Source organism: Pelodiscus sinensis, chromosome 13 (assembly GCF_049634645.1).
Source record: "Pelodiscus sinensis isolate JC-2024 chromosome 13, ASM4963464v1, whole genome shotgun sequence".
In the NCBI taxonomy this organism is placed as follows: Eukaryota; Metazoa; Chordata; order Testudines; family Trionychidae; genus Pelodiscus; species Pelodiscus sinensis.
In genome coordinates this window covers 28,599,035-28,621,632 of record NC_134723.1, presented here as the reverse complement: position 1 = coordinate 28,621,632, position 22,598 = coordinate 28,599,035, and the positions used below count along the sequence as shown (strand labels likewise).

Below are 22,598 nucleotides of genomic sequence, written 5' to 3'. Positions count from 1 at the left end.
AGGAATATTAAAATGTTTTTAATTATGTAACCGTGTAACCTCTGAAAATGTCCCGTGTGTGCTGGAAGCCAGCGTGTAACTGTGAACATTAACTGATGAGCCCAGGCTCATTGGTTAACCATGTACATAGTTACACTTTCACATCCTTATTAGTTACCAAAGACTTAATTGTGGAGTGACTGAAAGTGGGCCTGAATTTGCTAAACAGACCATAGGTAACATAAGCTGTCAATTCATTTGTCAAAATGTTTCTTATCCAAAGGGCTGTTATAAGCAGTGCTATAGTTCTGTTGGTCTCAGGATATTAGAGAGACAAGTGTGGATGAGGTAATATTATCTCACCCAGCTTGTGTCTCCAATGCACTGTGAAGCATTTCTTTAGCTTCTCAATGAACCTAGCTATATCTTGTTTTGACTACTGATTCTTGAGTTTCCTGGTCTTGTGTTACTTTACTGCGATGTTTCTGATATTTGAATTATGATTTTTGTTAGTTTTTGCAAAGCAACATGTTTTGTGCCTTTAAATTGTTTAGAAATTAAAGTTGTATCAAAAGATAGACTCTCTCATCCTTCTGCTACCTGAGACCAAGAGTTCAGCTAACACATTGGTTAATACAATGTTCCCAATCAGAGGGTATGTCTACACTACAGCACTAATTCGAACTAACTTAGTTCAAATTAGTTAATTCGAACTAAGCTAATTCGAACTAGTGCATCTAGACCTAAAAACTAGTTCGAATTAGCATTTTGCTAATTCGAACTAGCATGTCCACATTGAGTGGACCCTGAACTGAGGTTAAGGCTGGCCGGAAGCAGTGCCGGCAGGGCATCAGATTAGGACTTAGAGCGTGGAGCTGCTGTCTCAGGCTAGCCGAGGGCTGTGCTTAAAGGAACCCGACCCCCACCCCGGACAGACAGTTCTCAGGGGTTCCCCGCTCACTTGTCTAACTCGATGGAGGACAGCAAAGCAGTCCTGGATGGAGTGCCCTGAGTGCCCACACTTGGCACATCACAGCACTCGGCCATCAGCCCGGCTACACTTGCTGCAGGCTGCCATCCAGGGGGAGTCAATCGGGGGGCTGCAGGAGAGCTTCCACCCCGAGGAGCCCGCAGAGCCACCCCAGTCCTCCCCATTGGGGGCTCGAACCCCATTCCTCCCTCACTTCCTTCCATTTACCCCTCCCTAGCCCCCCTTCCTGATGTACAAAATAAAGGACACGTGTGTTCAAAAATAGAAAGTCTCTTTATTTAACAAAACTGGGGGGGTTAACCTCTGGGGCAACTGGGAAAAGAAGGTGGGAGAGGGGAAGAGAGAGGGTGGGAGAGGGGAGGGCAACTAAAATGATCAGGGGTTTGAAACAGGTCCCATATGAAGAGGCTAAAGAGACTGGGACTTTTCAGCTTAGAATAGAGGAGACTGAGGGGGGATATGATAGAGGTCTATAAAAGCACGAGTGGTGTGGAGAGGGTGCATAAAGAAAAGTTCTTCATTAGTTCCCATAATAAAAGGACTAGAGGACACCATATGAAATGAATGGGTAGCAGGCTTCAACTAATAAAAGAAAGTTCTTCTTCACAAAGCAAATAGTCAACCTGTGGAACTCCTTGGTGTGAAGGCTAGAACTAGAACAGAGTTTAAAGAGAATTTAGATAAATTCATGGAGGCTGGGTCCATGGAGTGGTATTAGCCAGGGGGTAGAAATGGTGTCCCTGGCCTCTGTTTGTGGAAGGCCGGAGATGGATGGCACCTATTAAAGTTAATTCGAACTAACGTCTGTTAGTTCAAATTAACTTTGTAGTGTAGACATACCCAGAGAGATGTGTAGCAATGTTTTCATAAAGTGGTGGCAGCCCCAGGGACTCCAAATCATATGAGATTTTTTTTATTGCTTAATTGTCTCATTATACATTAGCAAGTCCCCGGTGACTCTGATGTCATTTTGTAACAGTTAAGGCATTCTTGTTTTCAGTTTTCTGATGATCAAAATGTCAGTGGGTATTAACCCATGCTTCATTGGTGCCATTCTGTAATTTAAACGCACTAAATACAGATCAGATTCTGCATACTTTTACAGTAAATGATTTATTATTCTGACATAATTTCTAACCAACCCAGTGGATTGGGGATTGGGGATAACAGAGATTAGTGATTGCTTGCCTAAGCTCATATGTCACTGCAAATTGAGTAAACTTATATTCATTAAACTGTGACCCATTGTCATACATTACTGTTTACTATTACTAATTACTTGCTGCAGGGTCTCATCCTGAGCAGTAGCTCTAGTAATCACAGTCTACATTTTGTCTGAGACTACTTTTGTCGAATTCTGTAGAGTGTGAGCCTGCAACCACCAAATCTCTCTCAGATTGGTATTCAATTTGCAAATCATACACGTGAAATTGAAACAATAATCTCTGTATTTTCAAGGGGTTGTTTGCCAGAGTCTTTTGACAACAGCAATAAATAATATGTGGTCAATTATAGCTAACTCAGGCCTCTCATAAATAAAAAATAAAACTTTTTATGCTCATAGACTAATGCCAAATCTCCCTTCTCTATTTCACAGTATTGACATTTAGGGTTTGTCTAGACTGCATCCCTCTGTCGGCAGAGGGATGCAGATTAGGCAAGTCGACATTGCAAATGAAGCGGGGATTTAAATATCCTGTGCTTAATTTGCATAAAAATGGCCACCGTTTTTGCAGACTCAGCACTTTGTCGGCAAAAAGAGGCAGTCTAGAGGGGTATCTGAGTCGGCAAAGCACGGTGGCCATTTTTATGCAAATTAGCCATGGGATATTTAAATCTCTGCCTCATTTTCAATGTTGACCTGCCTAATCTGCATCCCTCTGTCGACAGAGGGATGCAGTCTAGACATACCCTTAGTTTTTTCTTAGCACCTGTGATGCATAGGCCATGGATCTCCACTTTTATCTGTAAGCAGGGTCAGGATAAGCTCTACCCTGACATCTGGTGGTGAATTGTGGCGAGTGGTGCAAAAAGACTTCAGGGGCTGATCTCATTTGCATAGGCACACCCACCCCACCTAGTATATGCTCACAGCAGCCCAAATGGTCACTTTGGCCACTATGGGATCCCCAGTCTCTCTGTTATTGAGGCAGGGGGGGATAAAGTGTTGTTACCCCGATTATGCAAATCAAGGACAGTGGAAGAGTAGAACTGTTTTATGACAGAGGGTTTCACCATAAACTAAGTAGCACTCACTAGACAAGGGGCATGGGTTCCAAAACTAGTCAAGCTGAGAGAGGCTGGGGACAGGAATTTGTACCTGGTGGTGGGGCCCTGTCTGAGGGCCTAAAAAAACCCCACCAGTTGCATCTCTCTCTCTCTCTCTCTCTCTCTCTACTGTGGAATATCAGAGCTAATTTGGATTCCATTAGGAGTCTAGTTGCAAGCTGCTGACCTGACTTCACTGTGGGCCAATGGTGCGCTAGCACTGAGGCTCCTCTACTATGAGCTGAACTTGCTGAAGAGCTGAAATCACTGTGTGCTGTGGGGAGCCTGGTGCTATACTGCTGAAGAGCTGAAATCTACTATGAGCTGAAATCACTGTGTGCTGTGAGGAGCCTGAAGCTATATTGCTGAGCTACTAGCAGAGCAGTTTATGGTACGGCTAGCAGAGCGATTTGCAGGAACGACCGGCGGGCGAAGGCGGCCAGCAGAGTGGCTGGCAGGGATGACCACTGGGCGGCCAGTGGAGCAGCTGCAGGAACAACCAGCTGGCGGCCAGGGGTGTGGACTGAGATGGCTGGTGAAGCAGGGCAGTTCGTGGGACGGTGGGAGCGGCTCACGGGACAGCAGGTGGAGTGTGGTGGAGTGACTAGCGTTGATGGCGGCAGCAGAACCCTACGGAGAGGCGGAGCCGTCGGCGGACCACATAAGGTGTATCAAACCCCGCCCCCTCCATTCCACTCAGGTTGGGATGGTAAAACCCTGCCAGGTGAACTTTTGAACCCTGGGGTGGCACTGACCCAGAGACGTTTGGGGTGTCGGACTTTGGGTGATTTTTGGGTTGCTGGACTCAAGAGACTCTTGGGGTGCTGGACTTTTGGGGACTTTGGGTGATTCGTGGCTGGGGGGTGGATCTTTGCTCATGTTTGGTCTATGAATCCGAGTTGTGGTGTTTTCTCCATTTAATGCTGATGTCGGTTACCTCATATTAAAGAATTGCTGCTAAATTGAGACTCTGTGCTTGCGAGAGGGGAAGAATTGCCTCTTTGAAACATCCAGGGGTGTGTGTAAGACTTCCCAGGTCGCTGGGTGGGGGCTCAAGCCTGTGTTGTATTATGTTGTTGGGAGGAGACCCCTAGATACTGAACCTGGCCTTTGCTGCTTTTAACTCGGCCTGGCAGAAGGGTTACATATCCACACTGTTGTAAGGAGACAAGACCAATACACTGCTAAGAGGCATCTGTGGAGAGCTTTAGTTTTGTGTTTACTGTCATAGTACTTCAGGACTAGGGCTACTTTAATTAACACCTTTACTTTCTTAAGATTTGCATTCTGTATTCATGAAAGATCTTCAAGCAGCAATCTCGGGTTTCTGGTTCAGGCAGCTAGTGCAAAGTCCTATATTGTTTACCATTCCAAAGAGTATTTGTAACTTTTCTTTGTCTGACAGGGAAGGCATGTTGTTGAGGGCTTGAACCATTCTGTGATCTTCCTGTATATCTTGCCCTGTTAACATATTTCCTAAGTATGTGCTTTCTGTTACATTTTTGTTTTTTTAGCTGTAGCCTAGCAACTCAAAAGCTCTAATTGGGCTCTTATTGTTTTTCCCCAAAACAAAATGTTACCTATGTAAGCCATAGTACCCTCTAAACCAACAACATTTGTTGTATTTTCCAGCAAAACACCTCAGATGACCATCACAGTCCAAATGGCAGTCTGCAGAAACAGTCTCCCAAAAGGAGTGCCGCAAAAATATATCCTAAGTTTTTCTAAGGCAATCTTCTGGGCAACCTAGGATAGTGAGTGGGCCACATGAGTGGCCCTCCTTCATGTCAGCAGGCTGCAAGATTGTCATTACCAAGACAGGGTGGTTTTGCTCACTGTGCTTGTGTACCTACAGTTTGTGGGTGTGCCAACTGAACCAAATCACTACTTTGATTGAATGCAGAGGGAGCACACAGCCATCACAGTCAATGTTGTATGTGATCAGCATGCACCTCACTTCACGTGTCTTTGCTTTACATGCCTGTTACTTCAGTAATACTGGTAGGAAAAAAATGCACAGATGGAAACCAATGGAATTTTGCAACCCTGCATATGGGCAATGGTAAACAAAATGTCTTGCAGGCCACCCATAAAATCCAAATGGGTCTCATGTTGCCATGAGCCACAGGTTAGCCAGCACTGTTCTACGGGCATCAAAGGGTACGTCTAGACTACATGCCTCTGTCGCCAGAGGCATGTAGATTAGGCTACCAGACATAGTAAAATGAAGCGGCGATTTAAATAATCGCCGCTTCATTTAAATTTACATGGCTGCCGCGCTGAGCCGACAAACAGCTGATCAGCTGAGCCGACAAACAGCTGAGCTGACAAACAGCTGATTAACATGATCTCGCCGGCGCGCTAGTTCGAATCACAGCTGATTCGAACCAGGAAGTGCGCACCGGGATGCGTTAGTTCGGACTAAAGCCCTTAGTCCGAACTAATGTTACTCCTCATTTTTTGAGGAGTAACATTAGTTCGGACTAAGGGCTTTAGTCCGAACTAGCGCGTCCCGGCGCGCACTTCCTGGTTCGAATCAGCTGTGATTCGAACTAGCGCGCCGGCGAGATCATGTTAATGGAGCGCGGGATATTTAAATCCCTGCTTCATTAACTACTTCGATTGTCTCCATTTGCATCCCTAGTTCAAACTAGGGATGCAGTGTAGACATACCCATTGGTAGAAAGATATTTAGTGTTATCCCATCTCCCCTGAAATTTCCCCCCTTGTAGATAGTAATAGCTGTTCCGTTTTAACATACTTTATATTTTGGGGGTTTATACCCAAGTGGACAGTTCTGTCTTTTTTCCCCCTCTGTAATAGTCAGTGAATGCTCTTAGTTCTTCTACTCACTCTGATTCCCAGAGCAATAAGCCTACCCAGCTCTTCTTTTATCCTCTACATTATGGCATGGGAAATTTTGTCAGAAGCCTGAGTCATGGGATGGTTGAGATCTTTCAACTTTATTCTGTACAAATACGCTCAGCACTCCCCTCACCCTGGACGACTTAGACTCTTTTTCAGTTGTTTGGGTCCTCTGTCCAGCCAACGAGTGCATCTTCTTGGTGAGACCAAGGGCTGGAAATGTTTTAAAACACAACAACAGGTTTTCTTATGCCTGGTACTATTACAAATTGCAATAAATGTGTTATTTATCCATATACTCCCAGGCTACGTCTACACTGGCCCCTTTTCCAAAAGGGGCATGCTAATTTTCAACTTCAGAATAGGGAAATCCGCGGGGGATTTAAATATTCCCTGCAGGATTTAAATAAAGATGTCCGCCGCTTTTTTCCGGCTTGGGGAAAAGCCGGAAAAAAGCGTCTAGACTGGCCCAATCCTCCGGAATAAAGCCCTATTCCGGAGGATCTCTTATTCCTACTTCAAAGTGCCTGAAAAAAAAGTGCCCAAGCTGGAAAAAAGCGGCGGACATCTTTATTTAAATCCCGTGGGGGATATTTAAATCCCCCGCGGATTTCCCTATTCTGAAGTTGAAAATTAGCATGCCCCTTTTGAAAAGGGGCCAGTGTAGACGTAGCCCCACAGTGTGGGATTCACCATGTTAAGCCCTCATTTACCTTTTATTGCCTGTGGCTTTATCTTTCTGTGACAATATCACTGTTTGTGACACCACACTGGCTGATGCACCTGTATCCAACTTAAAATAAATAATTGTCCTATTTGCTCTAAACATGATAGTCCATTCATCTTGTGCTTGCAACACTGTCCATTACTCCTATCAGAAATTCCTTTGAGCCAATAGTGCTATTGTTATGCTCTTCATGTTATATACACTCTACTTATGTATGCAGAGTGATGAGATCATCCATTGCAATTCTTGCATCTTTTCCCATATGCTGAGCATTAGCTTAGGATGTTTGCCACAGTATGCAAACTCCATATGCTGTTTTTGGTGGACTGTGACTTTGAATTCTGCATGTCTTTCTACCTCAGATTTCTTATTGCATTTGGTATTCCTAATGATGTCCACAGTATCAGAGCACAGTCCACCCTCCATAAATTTTACTCTGGGAGGTGGACTGGGTAACTTTGTTTGCTTGGCAAATTCTATTTGTTTTGTAAAAGGTTTATTCTGCTCTTCCAGTAATCTCAGTTTTTTTATTAGGAGATGGGACACACATCCTGTCTTTTATTAGGGACACTCAGCTGGCCTCTCCAAATTGCAAGATGACTTCGTTAGTCTTTGATCAGTCACAAATGCTCCTATTGTTTCACCTTTTTGCACTCAGTTTAAAAGTATCTATCTTATTCTTTTACAAGTGGGGTGCAATGCTCAAATTTCTTTGATACAATTTTATAGTTACCATCCTCTGTCTAACTTAACTAAAAACTGTTAAACATATCGGCTGTGTCTACACTGGGCCACTTATTCCGGAAAATTAGCTGCTTTTCCGGAATAAGCTGCGAGCTGTCTACACTGGCCCTTGAATTTCCGGAAAAGCACCGACGTTGAACTGTACAAAATCAGCCGCTATTCCGGAAAAACTATTCTGTTCCTGCTCGGGCATAAGTCCTTATTCCAGAACACTGTTCCGGTAAAGGGCCAGTGTAGACAGCCCAGGAGTCTTTTCCGGAAAAAAGCCCCGATCGCGGAAATGACGATCAGGGCTCTTTTCCAGAAAAGCGCGTCTACATTGGCCACGGATGCTTTTCCGGAAAAAGGGCTTTTCCGGAAAAGCAGCCTGCCAGTGTAGACGCTCTTTTTCCGGAAATACTTATAACGAAAACTATTCTGTTTTAAGCATTTCCGGAAATTCATGCCAGTGTAGACACAGCCATCAAGTGTTTCAGGACCACCTATAACCAGAAATAACACTATGTTCAGTTCACTATGTTCCTGTTTTGATGGGTAGCCATTGGTTGTCTGTACTAAGGGAAGCATTGTTTCCACTTTTCCTGGAACTTCTGGCTGTAGTGAGGTTTTATCTGCACCATTCTTCCATGCAGGGTATTTTCTTAGTTTGTTTTACTCTTGGCATCATGTGGTGTTCAGTAATCATTCAGAGCCAGGGAGTCTAACATGGGTCTTCTTTCATTGTCTCAGTTGTAACTGACTGACGCACTGCATAACATGAGCCTCTGCATAACATAACAACTCATTCCAACTAGTTATTGCCAAAGCTTCTTAAAGGCACAGTTCCTCAAATGATCCATGCTGTAATGCCCTTGTGGGTAAACAGAGGCCTTCAATCTTTAAAACAGTTAATTCAGCACCTTTTGCAAACACTTAATTAACTTTTAAAAATGACAAAGCTCACAACCTTTCCCACCACTGCCAACTGTTCAGGCCTGCTGAGAGGAAGAGCAGGACAAAGAGGGTGGTTGTCCCGGGGCCTGATCATTCAAAGGGGCACAGGACTCCTGGCTGCTGCTGTTGCTACTGCAGCAGCAACTGAAGTACTGAGCCCCTTAAATTGCTGCCAGAGTTCCACTCTGAGGCCTGGGGGGTAGGGATGCGCCACAGTCCAAGTGGTGCTAAGGGCTGACTGCCCCCAACTTCTGCCTGAGACCTCCCTCTTCTGGGGTAGTGGAGCTGCCCCCCCTCCTCCCAATACACACACTTTGCCCTGGGACCCACAATGGCTGTTGGTCCCATTGCAGTCGATCAACTTTCATGGGTGCTCTTTTGATCATTTTAAGCCATCTTGGACCAAACTATTCTTGGTATAAAACTATGACCTTCAACTGTGCTACATGGGGTGTGACTGAGAGCAAAGTACTAAAGTACTTGTCTAAAGTACTTCTCGCTTTTCCCTGTGCTTTGTAACTCTAAGGCTATCTTTCCCATACTGACTGTATTATTTTGAATAATGAGCCAGTAGGCACTGTTGAGTCAGGCTCTTAACTAGTCTATGGTGGGGCTGTCTCCTGTGGAGTTCCTAGACTCTCTCTCTACCTTGAACATATCTGAAGCAGCACAGGCACTAACACAGATCACTGAGTCCCAATTCCTGGCTGTCAGCGACTAGCCTCGCATTGATGCCAGAGCCAGCACCTCTACTCATCACATTCTTTGAGGGGCCAATCCACAGCACCTGCTCCCTGCACAGGGGTCCCCACTCACCAGTCATCACTCTTGGACTCATTGGGCCAGATGGTCAACACCATCACAGCAAGAATTGACCAAAAGGGCCTATATCGTAGCACCCACAGTGGCTGCCCTCCATGCAGTGGTCCTTCTGGACACCTTGACATACATCGGGTCCAAAGTGCCTCCTCAAGGGCCTCCAGAAGCAGGTAGCTGACTAAACAACCAGTGGGGCCCTTGGATGATCGAGATGCTAAAGAAGCACTCAAAGATGATAAAGTCATTGCAGAGAAGCTAAATGAATTCTTTGCTTCCATCTTCACGGCTGAGGATATTGGGGAGATTCCCAAACCTGAGCCATTCTTTTTAGGTGAGAAATCTGAGGAATTGTCCCAGATTGAGGTGTCATTGCAGGAGGCTTTGGAACAAATTGATAAACTTAACAGAAACAAGTCACCGAGACCAGATGGCATTCACCCAAGAGTTCTGAAAGAACTCAAATGGGAAATTGCAGAACTACTAGCTGTGGTTTGTAACCTATCCTTTAAATCAGCTTCCGTACCTAGTGACTGGAAGATAGCTAACATGACGTCAATATTCAAAAAGGTCTCTTGAGGTGATTCTGGCAATTATAGATCAGTAAGTCTAATGTCAGTACCGGGAAAATAAGCTGAAACTATAGTAAAGAATAAAATTGTCAGACACATAGATGAACATAATTTGTTGGGGGAAAGTCAACAAGGTTTCTGTAAAAGGAAATCATGACTCACTCATCTTCTAGAGTTCTTTGAGGGAGTCAACAAACATGTGGACAAGGGGGATTTAGTGGATTTCTAGAAGCCTTTGACAAAGTCCCTCACGAAAGGTTCTTAAGTAAAGTAAGTTGTCACGGGTTAAGAAGGAAGGTCCTCTCATGGATTGATAACTGGTTAAAAGACAGGAAACAAAGGGTAGGAATAAATAGTGAGTTTTCAGAGTGGAGAGAGGTAACTAGTGGGGTCCAGGAAGGGTCTGTCCTGGAACCCATCCTATTCAACTTCTTTATAAATGATCTAGAGAAAGGGGTAAACAGTGAGGTGGCAAAATTTGCAGATGATATCAAACTGCTCAAGATAGATAAGACCGAAGCAGACTGTGAAGAGCTTCAAAAAGATCTCAGAAAACTAAGTGATTGGGCAACAAAATGGCAAATGAAATTTAATGTTGATACATGTAAAGTGATGCTCATTGGAAAAAATAATCCCAACTGTACATACAATATGATGGGGACTAATTTGGCTACAACTACTCAAGAGAGAGATCTTGGAGTCATTATGGAAAGTTCTTTGAAAACATCCACTCAGTGTGCAGCGGCAGTCAAAAAAGCAAATAAAATGCTAGGAATCATTAAAAAAAGAGAATAAGACAGAAAATACCTTATTGCCTCTATATAAAACCAAGGTATGCCCACATCTTGAATACTGCGTACACGTGTGGATCCCTCATCTCAAAAAAGGTATGTTGACATTGGAAAAGGTTCAGAAAAGGGCAACAAAAATGATTAGGGGTTTGGAATGGGTCACATATGAAGAAAGATGAAAAAGAGGAGACTAAGGAGGGATATGATAGAGTTCTTTAAAATCGTAACTGGTGTAGTAAAAGTGAATAAGGAAACATTATTTACTTATTCCCATAACATAAGATCTAGGGGTCACCAAATGAAATTAATAGGCAGCAGGTTTTAAACAAACAAAAGGAAGCTTTTCTTCACTCAGCACACAGTCAACCTGTGGAACTCCCTGCCAGAGGATGTGGTGAAGGCTAGACTTCAACAGGGTTCTAAAAAGAGCTAGATAGATTCATGGAAGTTAGGTCCATCAATGTCTATTAGTCAGGATGGGTAGAAATGGTGTCGCTGTTCCACTGGAGGTGGGTAACAGGAGAGGGATCATGTGAGGATTACTTATTGTGATCCCTCCCTTTGGGGCATTTGGTATTGGCCACTTTCAGCAGACAGGATACTGGGCTGGATGGACCATTGGTCTGACCCAGTATGGCTGTTGTTATGTTCTTATATTCTCCAGGTTTGTGGCCTCTGGCTATCATCATTCCTGGTCCCCAGTGGCCAGACATAGTCACCTCCACAGACCAAAGAGTATTTCCAGACCACCTGCAGACACCTGGGAGAATAGTGTAGCACATGCCCCAGAAACAACAGTGAAGCAAGATTTACTTATGGAGGTCCCTGCTCCTCCTCCATGGCAAGCAGGATTTACCTAGGAGGATCCGCTGCTTCCACAGGCCTTCTCATCCTCATCATTGGATGAGGCACTGATGGGCACATCCCACTGCAGGCCCCCCACCCAGAGCTGACAGGCTTACTAAGAACTTCTCCAATGGGTGGCCCGAAATATGAAGCTACAGGTGGAAGAGGCAGCAAAAATTGAGGATCTGATTGTGGACATCCTTGCCCCAGAGGGCTCCTGGAAGGTAGCACTTCATATTATTAAAACTATCCAAAAGACCAACAAAGCACTTGGGCAAACCACAGTCTCCATTCTGCCCACTACCAAAGTGTTTGAAAGATGCTATTTCATATCCTTCAAAGGATACAAATTTCTCTTTTCCCACCCTCAATCAGGCTCTCTGGTGGTCTCTGCCATTAACAAGAAGACGCGCCAGAGGCAGCAAGGACTGTAAGCACATGGACCTTTTTGGCAGGAAGGTATATGTAGTAGGCAGATTTCACCAGAGGATAGCCATCAACAGGCTATCGTCAGTGGGTTTAATTTCAATTCCTTAGACACTCTGTTCAACTTTAAGGAGTTGCTGCCCCCAGGGACAAGAACAGAATCCTATGCCCTAGTAGACAAGGGCAAAGCTGTTGCCAGAATATTGCTACAGGCTTCCTTCGACTTTGCCAATTTAGCCATGGAGACCATCTCGTCGGGGGTGGTCAAGCGATGTTCTGCCTGGCTCCAAGCTTCAGGTCTCCTCCCCCCCTCCCGCATATTAGACCTGTGCAGACTCAACCAGTTCATGGTCAAGTTAAAGTTCTGCCTTGTCTCCCTAATCACCATATCCTTTCTCTGAATCCAGGTGACTGGTATGCCACTCTCAACATGAAAGTACATATTTCCATGTAGCCATTGACCCCCTCACAGATGTTTCCTCAGGTTTGGGATCAGCCATTATCGGTTCACAATGCTTTGCTTTGGCCTATCAACAGCCCCCCGCCCTCCCGCACATGTTCACAAAGTGCATGTTGGTGGAAGCAGCCTTTTTCCACAAGAAGCATATTCAACTTTATCCATAACTGTATTATTGGCTGCTGAAGGGGAGCTCCAAGGAGCAGGTGGAGACCCACTTAGTCATAGATATTCTCAGGAGATACCCCACCATTCAGTCTCAGGAGATACCCCACCACTACAATGAGGTATGCATACAGCACATGACTACCTGCACCGCAGTTGTCAGACATGCCAGTCTAAACTCGGTGTTAATTCCAAACTGCGTTCCGGTCACCTTCCAGTGGTGTCTAATCCTTGCGCTGTGTTGTAAGGGAGGCTCCATTCCACCACTCCTGTCCTCTCTAATCTTAGTAGCAAATGCATTGGACCCGAGTTGGGGACGGGGGGTCACATCTAGGGAGGTTACAGATGCAGGGACTCTGGTCTCAAGATAAGATTCTGCTCTACATCAATATGAAGGAGCTCAAAGCAGAGAGGTTAGCTTGCCAGACTTTTCATTCCAAAATGCAAGGACAATGCATGATGCTCATGACCGACACCACCACCACCACCACCACCACCACCACCACGGGCATTGGATTATGGACTAAATCTGCACCTGTTACGAGCCAGTCAAGATGCCAGCTCCAGTGATTATGGCCCATTCAACGAGAGCTCAGGCATCATTGGCTACCTTCCTGGCTCAGGTTGCAATCCAGGAAATCCACAAGGCAATGATCTAGTCTTCTGTGAACACGTTTGCCGCTCATTATGAGGATACAGCTGTGGGCAGAGTAGCCCTCCAATCAGTGATTCCGTAACTCCAACCCTACCTCCTGGTGATAGTGTGGGTGTCACCTGATTGGAATCAGTGTGAACAAGCACTTGAAGAAAAGATGCTTACTCACCTTCTCATAACTGTTGTTCTTCAAGATGTGTTTTTCATGCTCATTCCAAAATATTCACCTTCCTCCCACTCTGTTAGAGTAGCCGGCAAGAAGGAACCAAAGAGGGGGTGAGGTTGGGTTGGCAGAGTCACATACAGAGTGCCATAAGGATGCCACTTAAGTGGGCTCCACAGCCAACCTGAGGGGGGCTGTTAAGGGGAAAAGATTTCCATCATCCATAAGTAATAAAAGGGTAATAAAATAAATTTATATTAATGAAGAACTTAGGTTGATGTTATTTTTCTTTGTTAAACATGAAGTATTAAAAGCAAATAGAGCAGGTTATGCTGCATATGAGATTCTGATGCCCAGCAGTAAAAATATCAGAAGATAGAAATAAAATGGCCTGGAACTTTGGCCATTGTATGTTCCTGATGCAGGAACACACTTAATCAAGTATGTAATTTTAAGTGACAAAGGAAGTCAATGGGATTCTTTGTGGATGCAGCAATCTGCCTGCACACTGCTCTTTGCAGGAACAATGCATTAAATGGAGACTTGGTGGGATACTGATCCAGTCTTCCTTTAGGTTTGTACAGTGATATCTGTAATAAATAATACATATTCATAATAATATTTCAAAATGTCACAAATAAATAGCCATTTGCATTAAACAGTATATAATACCAAGGTAAAGGTCTAAGGCTTAAGAAGAAAGTTTCATTAGATCCTAATTTTAAAATGGACTATGAATAGTTCTATCATTACTTCCAATATAAAAATACTACTAAATTTTTTTATCATAAAATGATTAAATATGAACTGATCCCAGAAACAAAATATGAGAAGATCTGACAGCAACTAAATCACAGAATTCACTGCAAAATTTAAGTAAAAGCCCTGAGTTTTATTTCCATACTCAGTTGTCTCTTGTGTTGCAGAAAAGGATATCAAAATAGAAGACATAATCCATGAAAAATTGGAGGCTGGTAAGCAGCCCCTTCTAGCACTGACACCACTGGGTTTAAATAAACAAACAATATCAGCAGTCAGTAGCTAGCCAACCCGTGGTGATGCTATAGCACAAAGGCATGACAGAGAGAAGAATAAAGAATTCAAGGAGCTATCAGGCTAATCAGTCGACCTGATCTTTTCTGTATTTCTCAAAATCTTTTAAACAGTTCCCTTAATTATGAATGCACAGATAGGTAAGAAAGTGTGAATCCCATTTCTCTACTGGTATATTACTGACCTGCTCACATATGGCATATCTAGACTAAGCTAGACTTTCGAAAAAGTCTTTTTTCGAGCTCACTTTCAAAAGTGAAAGTAATTAAGATGCGGTTTTGTTGGCGAACCCTCCCGTTTGTTGACAAGCCGCTTTTTCTTAAAAAATGAGGTTTCTTCTTTGGATAGTGTCCCCATACATGCTCCACTTCAAGTGTCGGGCTCGTCCTGGCGATGCAGGTCGGACAGTTGTCAGCTGGAGTCCAGCTTTTTCTATGTACATAATAGTTGACTATTTTCTATGTACATAATAGTTGACTATTCCATTGTTAATCATGCCGGGATCACCTGGTTTCAAAAAGTGTGTGGAGTACTGAGAACCGATACCTGCATCTGATGGGCATGCGACCTGTATAAAGTGCTTGGGAGAGAGACACATTCCCCAAAAATGCCCGCACTGTACCAAGCTCACGGCGCGGGCCAGAAAAGCTCGAGAAATGCAGCAGAAAATGCTGCTCTTCAATAAGGCTCTGCAGCCTCCGCAAGCGAGTGCTCCCAGACCGGAGCCATCAGAGCGGGTGAGACATAATGAACCACCCACAGCAAAAAGTAAGCCTTCCCCTCCCTGCCACTCATCCTCAAAAAGACTGTGTGGGGGAGATAAGCCCGGCACATTGGGAACAGCCTCTGTTCGCAGTATGGAGAAGCGTCTCCCGAGCCGGAATACCTCAGCACCGAGTCCAGCACTATCTAAAGAAGTGGCACCGACTCTTTCTTTGGTGCCCAGATCAGGCTCAGCACTGACACCAAGAAGACAAGGCTTAACACTGGCACCGCCTATCCTGGTACCACTTCATTCGGCACCACGAACTGCGGCGCTGACCTCCTTGATGATGCCTGTGGCACCTAGCTCATCAGCTCTGGCTGTGCCACTGAGCCCTCCTTCATCACCAGGTAGCTCGGCACGCAGCCCCACGGCCCCACCCGCAACACCGGCCCCAAGTCCTACAGCACCGGTTTCCCCTGCCACGACACCAGCAATGGCTCCGGCACAGATATCACCGCAGGCACCAGCACAGTTTTCCCCAGTAATTCAAAAGGCTAGGCACAAGTCCAGGAGGGTGATAACACTATCCCCTAGTCTGGCACCTTCAGCTTTCTCTCCACAGCCATGATCTCCATCCCCTCTCCCGCTGCGGTCACATCGGGAGACTCACGCCAGATCAGTGGAGCAACACCACAGTTATTCACGCCAATACTCACCTTTGCCTTATCGACACTACAGGAGATCCCAATCCCGATCTCACTCACAGAGCAGATCTCATTCACCAAGATCACCAACCAGGTTGGTGCTCCAGATATTATCATTCCACCAGGAGAACATACTCTCCCTATTACTCTCCAAGATGCCACTATGAATATGGCCATTATCACAGACGTCATCACTATCCTACCAAGCATTCATGCTCCAGATCACCTAGTCACCATGAGAGCCAATGTTCTCATAGTAGATTGTGTACACCTTCAGAAGTGCCTACACGACCTCCTACACCCTCAGGAGATACACCGCTACCACCACGTCAACCTACACCACCAAGTACTCAGGCACAGGAACAACATCAGTCCAACGAGAAGTCACCCATGGACCAGTCATCCTCTTCGCCAGATGATGCTGTTTTTCCCTGTGATTCATCACCCACAGATGACATCCAGCAGTTTCACTAACTCTTTAAAAGAGTTGCCGAGTAGCAGGAGGTACAACTCTTCCAAGTGCAACAGAAACAACACAGGCTATTGAAAAACCTTCACTGTTGCAAGATGGCCTTGCCGCTGGAGGACGCAATCCTCGAGATTGCCAATGATGTATGGCAAACCCCAGCCTCCTCTCAGCCAACAAATAAAAGGGCAGATTAGAAGTACTTTGTGCCATCAAAAGGCATGGAGTTTCTTTTTATGCATCCTCAGCCCAACTCATTAGTAATGAATGCCACCCAGCAGAGAGCAAAAGCTCCCCAATATAGGAATCCTGCATCTGACAAAGAAGGAAAATGACTCGATCTATTCAGGAGGAAGATTTACTCCTCTGCAACTCTAACCCTCAGGATGGCAAATTATGCAGCCCTTTTGCCCAACCATAATTTCGACAATTATATGAAACTGATAGCGCTTACTGAACATGTCCCTGAGGACAAACAACAACTATTGAATGCCATAGTACAAGAAGGCTATACATCTTCTAGAATTTGCATATCCTCTTGAAAATCTAGCGTAGTTTAGATATGCCGATAGAGTAGTTCTCTTTATGAGATGGCCTATTGCAGCTTCTCTTTTACCTTTTCAAAAGTATGTGATTAGGAAGCTGAAAGTCCTGAGTTCAAATCCAGTCATTTCCCTTGAGGCTTTGTGTCAGATTCTCAGCTGATATAATTTATAATAGCTCAGCTGAAGTCCTTTTAAGTTGATGGAGCTATGCTCATTTATACCAGCTGAGGATCTGGGCCAATATGTGCACACACATGGAAAATCAATGGGGGGAGGGGAGGGAAGGGAGGAAGGGAAGAGAAGGCCCCCCCCACAAAATGTAACATCTGTGTACCTTTATTCTCTCACCTGTAGATCATATTCTGTATTTTTAAGTCACCTTATACTTTTCTGAATCATGCTAAGCAATATTTCATGTCACTAATAATATCAATATAGGATATTGTCTAAAGTCTGGAAAACATCTTAACAATTTTTTAATCTTATTGTCTTTACAACCATACACTTCTAAGGCTTTGTCTACACTACATGCTTTGCCGAAAGAGGCAATGCAAATGAAGCACGGATTAGCATTTTCTCATGCTTCATTTGCATATTCCTTTTCGCTCCATTTTTGCGCATGGGGTTTTTGTGCAAAATCAAACAATGTGGATGGAGGCATAAAGATCTTGCACAAAAAGGTGTTTTTGTGCAAAAAGAAAACGTCCACACTGTTTGTTTTTGCGCAAAAACCCCTTGCACAAAAACGGAAGGAAAGAGAGTATGCAAATAAAGCATGAGAATATGCTAATCCCCACTTCATTTGCATTGCCTCTTTCGGCAAAGCACATAGTGTAGACCCGTGGTCCCCAACCATTTAAGGTTGCCGGGCGCCAGGGGGCGTGGCCGTTCGCCCTCCAGGTGCCCGGGGGCGGGGCCCCCCCATAGCCGTGCGCCCAGGGCTGGCGCCCCCGCCCCCGCAAGCGCCGCACACCCGGGGCTGGTGCCCTCCCCAAGAGCTGCGCGCCCGGGGCTGGCACCCCCCCCAAGCGCCACACGCCCGGGGCCGGCGCTCCCTCATGCACCATCCGCCCAGAGTGCGGGCGGCCAATCCGTGGCACTCCCAGGGCCGGCGCTCACTGTGCGCATGTGCCCGGGGCCAGGCCAGCCCCGAGCACTTGACGGGCGCACACAAATGCCCCCATGGGCGCCATGGCGCCCGCGAGCACCGTGTTGGGGACCACTGCACAAAGCCTAAGTGTATTACCTTGTGTAGTCCCTCAGCCCTAATGCTCTTCTGTGAAGCTCTTTATTTAACATAACCTCAGTTTAAAGTGTCAATGTCTTGCTTGCTTGGCTTCCCTGATCTGAAAACTGCATTTACATTAATCTGGATTAAAAACTGGAAAAAACAAATCTCTGACAACTGTTCAATTGTGCCACTAAATACAAATAGTTAGATTGTTTGAGGCAAGTTCTTGTCGTACAGGAATTTGTGTTACAAGACCATCTATACAGCACTAATTGAGAACCAGAGTGCTGCCCTTCCCATGTGCTGAACTGGAGAAAAAGAAGAAGAAATAAAAGAGGGAATCCTTCATATGCATTATCAATGGGGGTTTTTGACAGATTGACTTTCAAGTGGATTGACAGAATGTCTCAAGTTACTGTCATATACTTCATATGTTGTTTTGGAATGGATGTCAAAGTTAGATTTTATCTTAGGAGCAGAAACTAGTAACTAGAAACTTAGGAGATTCTTACTACAATCATTCAGCAGTCTGATGTGTGCTCATAAAAAAAAAATCGAAAGAGTAAATACACGGCAGTTCTTTTCAGACTGCAGCCGGCTGTTCAGTATGGCAGCATGCGTGTGTGGGAGAGAGTGATTCTGAGGTAGTAGAGAGAGCAGGTCATGCTATTTCCCTTTAACACATATCTGCATTGTAAACAGAACCTGGTTCTGCATACTGATTTCAGCCGTCAGCCAATGTCAACACGGACATTTTCAATCTCTTTCTTTTATGTCACATTAGTGGAAAGTGACCTGTTGTGTTTGTGGAAGTGCTGGAATCCCGCAGGAGAAGGATCACTCAACACCATGGCAATCTGCCAAGTACAACTTGTTCTGAAACACAGTGGCTCTGAGAAGAAGCATTATCATCCAAAACACAATGTCATCTTAGTGGGAGGTAGGATACTGTGGATTATCTGAGTTGTTACTGAACAGCATAGCATCCAAAGGACAGCACATCTCTCCTACCAGGCTCTTCCTCTTTTCCCTCACTTGTATCTCCTTGTCTGCTCTGGGATAGCCACCACAAAGTTCAAGCTTAGCACTTATTTCTTAATGGTGCTGACTTCCCTCAATTTCTGTTGGTCAGTGGAAATTAAAGGCACTCAGCATCTCTAAAATCATTCAATCATTCTAAAACTGCTAAACAGCTCGAGTCACATTTTGTGTTTCAGTGTCATATTGATGCGGGCCCAGAAATGAAAATGTAAATAGTCGTAATCATATTTTTAATGTTATTTTAGTTATTTATCCTTTTTCTACTGTCTGTGCTGGGAAGGTCAGGAACTGATACCATCTGGTACCGCCACATAAAATTCTGATGGTAAACCAATCACATCAACCAGTTAAAAAAGTAAATGTGGCTAGGCTAATAGGAGAGGAAGCCAGCCTCTAGGTTTATGGTAGGGTATTATATTCTGGTAAAGCTTTGGCTACATAATAAACAGGAAACAGTTAAATCTTATGTTTCTCTTGATAATTATGTATGGACACCAGCCTTAAAATTTAATCTACATCCATACTTCGGACTCCTGAATTTGGGAACAAGGCAGCATTTGGTCCATGGTTTAATCCTACCCATTATAGAGATAGGGACTAACTAAAAAATTTAGATCCAGGCTTAAATATCAACATTGTTCTCACAAAGCGTAGGGGGTTTCTCATCAGAGGCCTGGATTTGGTCCATCTCTAGTGGCAATTATATGATTTAATGTATTTGTACGAATTATCAAAGGTCCAGTGGATGTGGAAACTAAACTTTCCTTTCAGTAGCTTTTTGCAGAACCCTTCACCGTCTAATTTCTAAACTTTTTAAACTTTCATTTCAATTATCTGCCAAGAACAACGTTTGTTCTAGAGAGGAAGGCTAAAGTAAGAAGGTGATTGTGTAAATGAGCCACGTTGTTTGCTCCCTGTGGGTCTTTAAGTCATATCTAATTATTGCTACCTTGCTGACACAGAGATATTTTTTTCTGCTGTTAAAAGCAATGCCCAGTGGACTTATGACCGAGCAAGCGGGATTCTCTCCTGGTTCATATTTCAGCGATGCATTGGCTAAGTTCTGACTGCAGAATTTTTATTAGTGATGCAACTGTATTAAGTGAACAGGACACTAGCCAGGGCCACTGACGGTGAATAAAAGGGAGCAGCTGCCCCAGAGCCCAGGATTCCGGGCTGACATTGCCGCTACCAGGACAGCAGCCACAGCTTGAGCCCTGGGCCCTTTAAATTGTCACCGAATGCCCATGTGGCATGGTCCCAGCAGCTCTGAGGGCTGGATGGGAGAGGCATGGTACGGTCCAGGCAGTGCTGAGGGCTGACTACTCCTAGCTACATTAGGGGCAGCTAGTCCTCGGGCAGGAGGGGAGCTGACCAGGAGGCTGGTGGCCCCCTGGGAGAGCCTTGACTTCCCCATAATCCAACAAACTCCCTTGTTTGTGACCAGTCAGGTCCTGAGGGTGCCAGGTCAAGGAGGTCCAACTTGTATTTTTATGTCTGATTTTATAAGCAAGCAATTTTTAACTGAGGTGAAATTTTGGGCTGCAAGACAAACCAGACTCCTAAATGGAGCAAAATAGTCTGGAAAGGCAGAGAGCCACTGGTACAGACCAATGGTTAGCCACAGACTGGAGCCTGGGAACCACTGATATTAAATAATGAAATAGCGCTCTTGAATTTTAAAAAGTACCCTTCAACATACAAAAGGGAATCTCAAGTTGGGGCAAAGAGGTTATTTTTTCCTCTATATTTGGCACTAGAATGACCACTTCTGGAATATTGTGTTCAGTTTGATACAATTGAAAATGAATGCTGGTAAACTGCAGAGGCCTCACAGAAGAGCCACAAGAATTATTAAAAGATTTGAAAACATGCCTGGTGGCGACAAACTCAAGGAACTCGATCTATTTAGTTTAACTAAGAGAAGGTTAAGGGGTGAACTGATTATAGTCTGTAAGTATCTACGTGAGGATAAATATTTAAGAATGGTCTTTTCATTCTAGCAGAGAAAGGTATAACATGATCCAATGCCTGGAAACTGAAGGTAGACAAATTCAGATTGGAAATAAGGTATACTTTTTAATGATGAGAGTAATTAACAATGGTAACAATTTACCAAGGGTGTTGATGGATTCTCTGGCACTGACAATATTTAAACCGAGATTCAAAGGTTTTCTAAAAGATACACTTTAGGGCTACATCTAAACTGTGGAAGTTTTTCAGAAGAGGAAATGCAAATGGAGTGCTCAAAAAATGAGGAATAAGGGCTCTTGTGGGAAAAAAGGGGGTTTTCCAGAAAATGGCCCCATCTGCAAATGACTTTTTTGCGCAAAAACCTCTTCCTCAAAAAGGATCAGAAAAGAATATGCAAATGAGAGTGCGAGATTTGCAAATGAGCGCTCCATTTGCATTTCCTTTTCCGAAAAACTGCCGCAGTGTAGACGTAGCCTAGGAGAATTTTAGGGAGGCTCTATGGCTTGTGTTGTACAGGAGATCAGACTAGATCAGTGAGTCCCAATCTTTTTTATACCAGGGACTGGCAAACCCATTCACAAACTTTCAGTGGACCGGCAACATGTTATTTTCATGTTTGCATATTAATTACACAAATAATGAATATGCAAATATACAAATAAAAATGTATATTTCTGGTTTGCTGAAATATGTTTCCCAGCTGCAGCCCGTCATACACTCCAACACTGACTCCTGCTCCCCCTCCCCTATATTATGTTATTCAGCCCTGGCCGTGCAGGCCCCACCCCCACCGCATGTGGCTACAGCAGGCTCCAACCCTGCCCACCAGAGCAGGCCCCAGCCTCTTTGCCACATGGCCATGGCAGGCCCAGGCCCCCCTACCACAGGGCCACATCAGGCCCAACCCCCCTGCCGCAGCAGGCCCTGGCCTCTCTGCCATGCAGCCGCTGCAGGTCCCAGTCCCCTCTGCTGGAGCAGGCCATGGCTCCTCCACAATGTGGCCACGGCAAGTCCCGGCCTCCTTGCCATGCAGACGTGGCGGGTCCTGGCTCTCCCACCAGCTGCAGCACACCCAGTTGCCAGCCACCCCACTCACCCTGCTGCTGGGTGGGGAAGTGGACAAATGGGGAACCCCAGCAGGCGGGGCTAATCAAAAGCTGGGGGCGTGGCCTGGCAACGTGCTGTGGCCCGGCAGGCAGGGATTCGCGGCCCCGCGGTTGGAAAATGCTGGACTAGATGATTACTGACTTGATGAATATACTATGGTCCGGAAAACTAGCTTCACTGGATGCAGATTGACAAATAAGATTTAGTTGGTCTCAGATTTGTTGGACACTATTTATAGGCCAGATTGAAAGTTCATGATTATATTAAACATTAGATTTGGCCTTTAATTCATATCCATGACAAAATCCAGTTCATGAGCCAGAGTTTTGTATTAAAATATCTTTGTGTTTTTCACTCTTACAATGTTTCAAGA

General features: G+C 44.8%; 2 long non-coding RNA genes across 2 annotated transcripts in view; one reads left to right on the top strand and one right to left on the bottom strand.

Annotated features, from left to right (window-relative positions):
* The window catches only part of LOC112543569 (uncharacterized), a 154,052-nt gene that overhangs the window by 57,438 nt on the left and 74,016 nt on the right, over positions 1-22,598 (top strand). The gene's annotated exons all lie outside the window — the stretch shown is intronic.
* The window catches only part of LOC142831240 (uncharacterized), a 72,576-nt gene continuing 63,337 nt past the window's right edge, over positions 13,360-22,598 (bottom strand). Inside the window, exon 6 of the long non-coding RNA XR_012906914.1 lies at positions 13,360-13,988. This is a non-coding gene — a long non-coding RNA (uncharacterized LOC142831240). The remainder of the gene's footprint in view (positions 13,989-22,598) is intronic.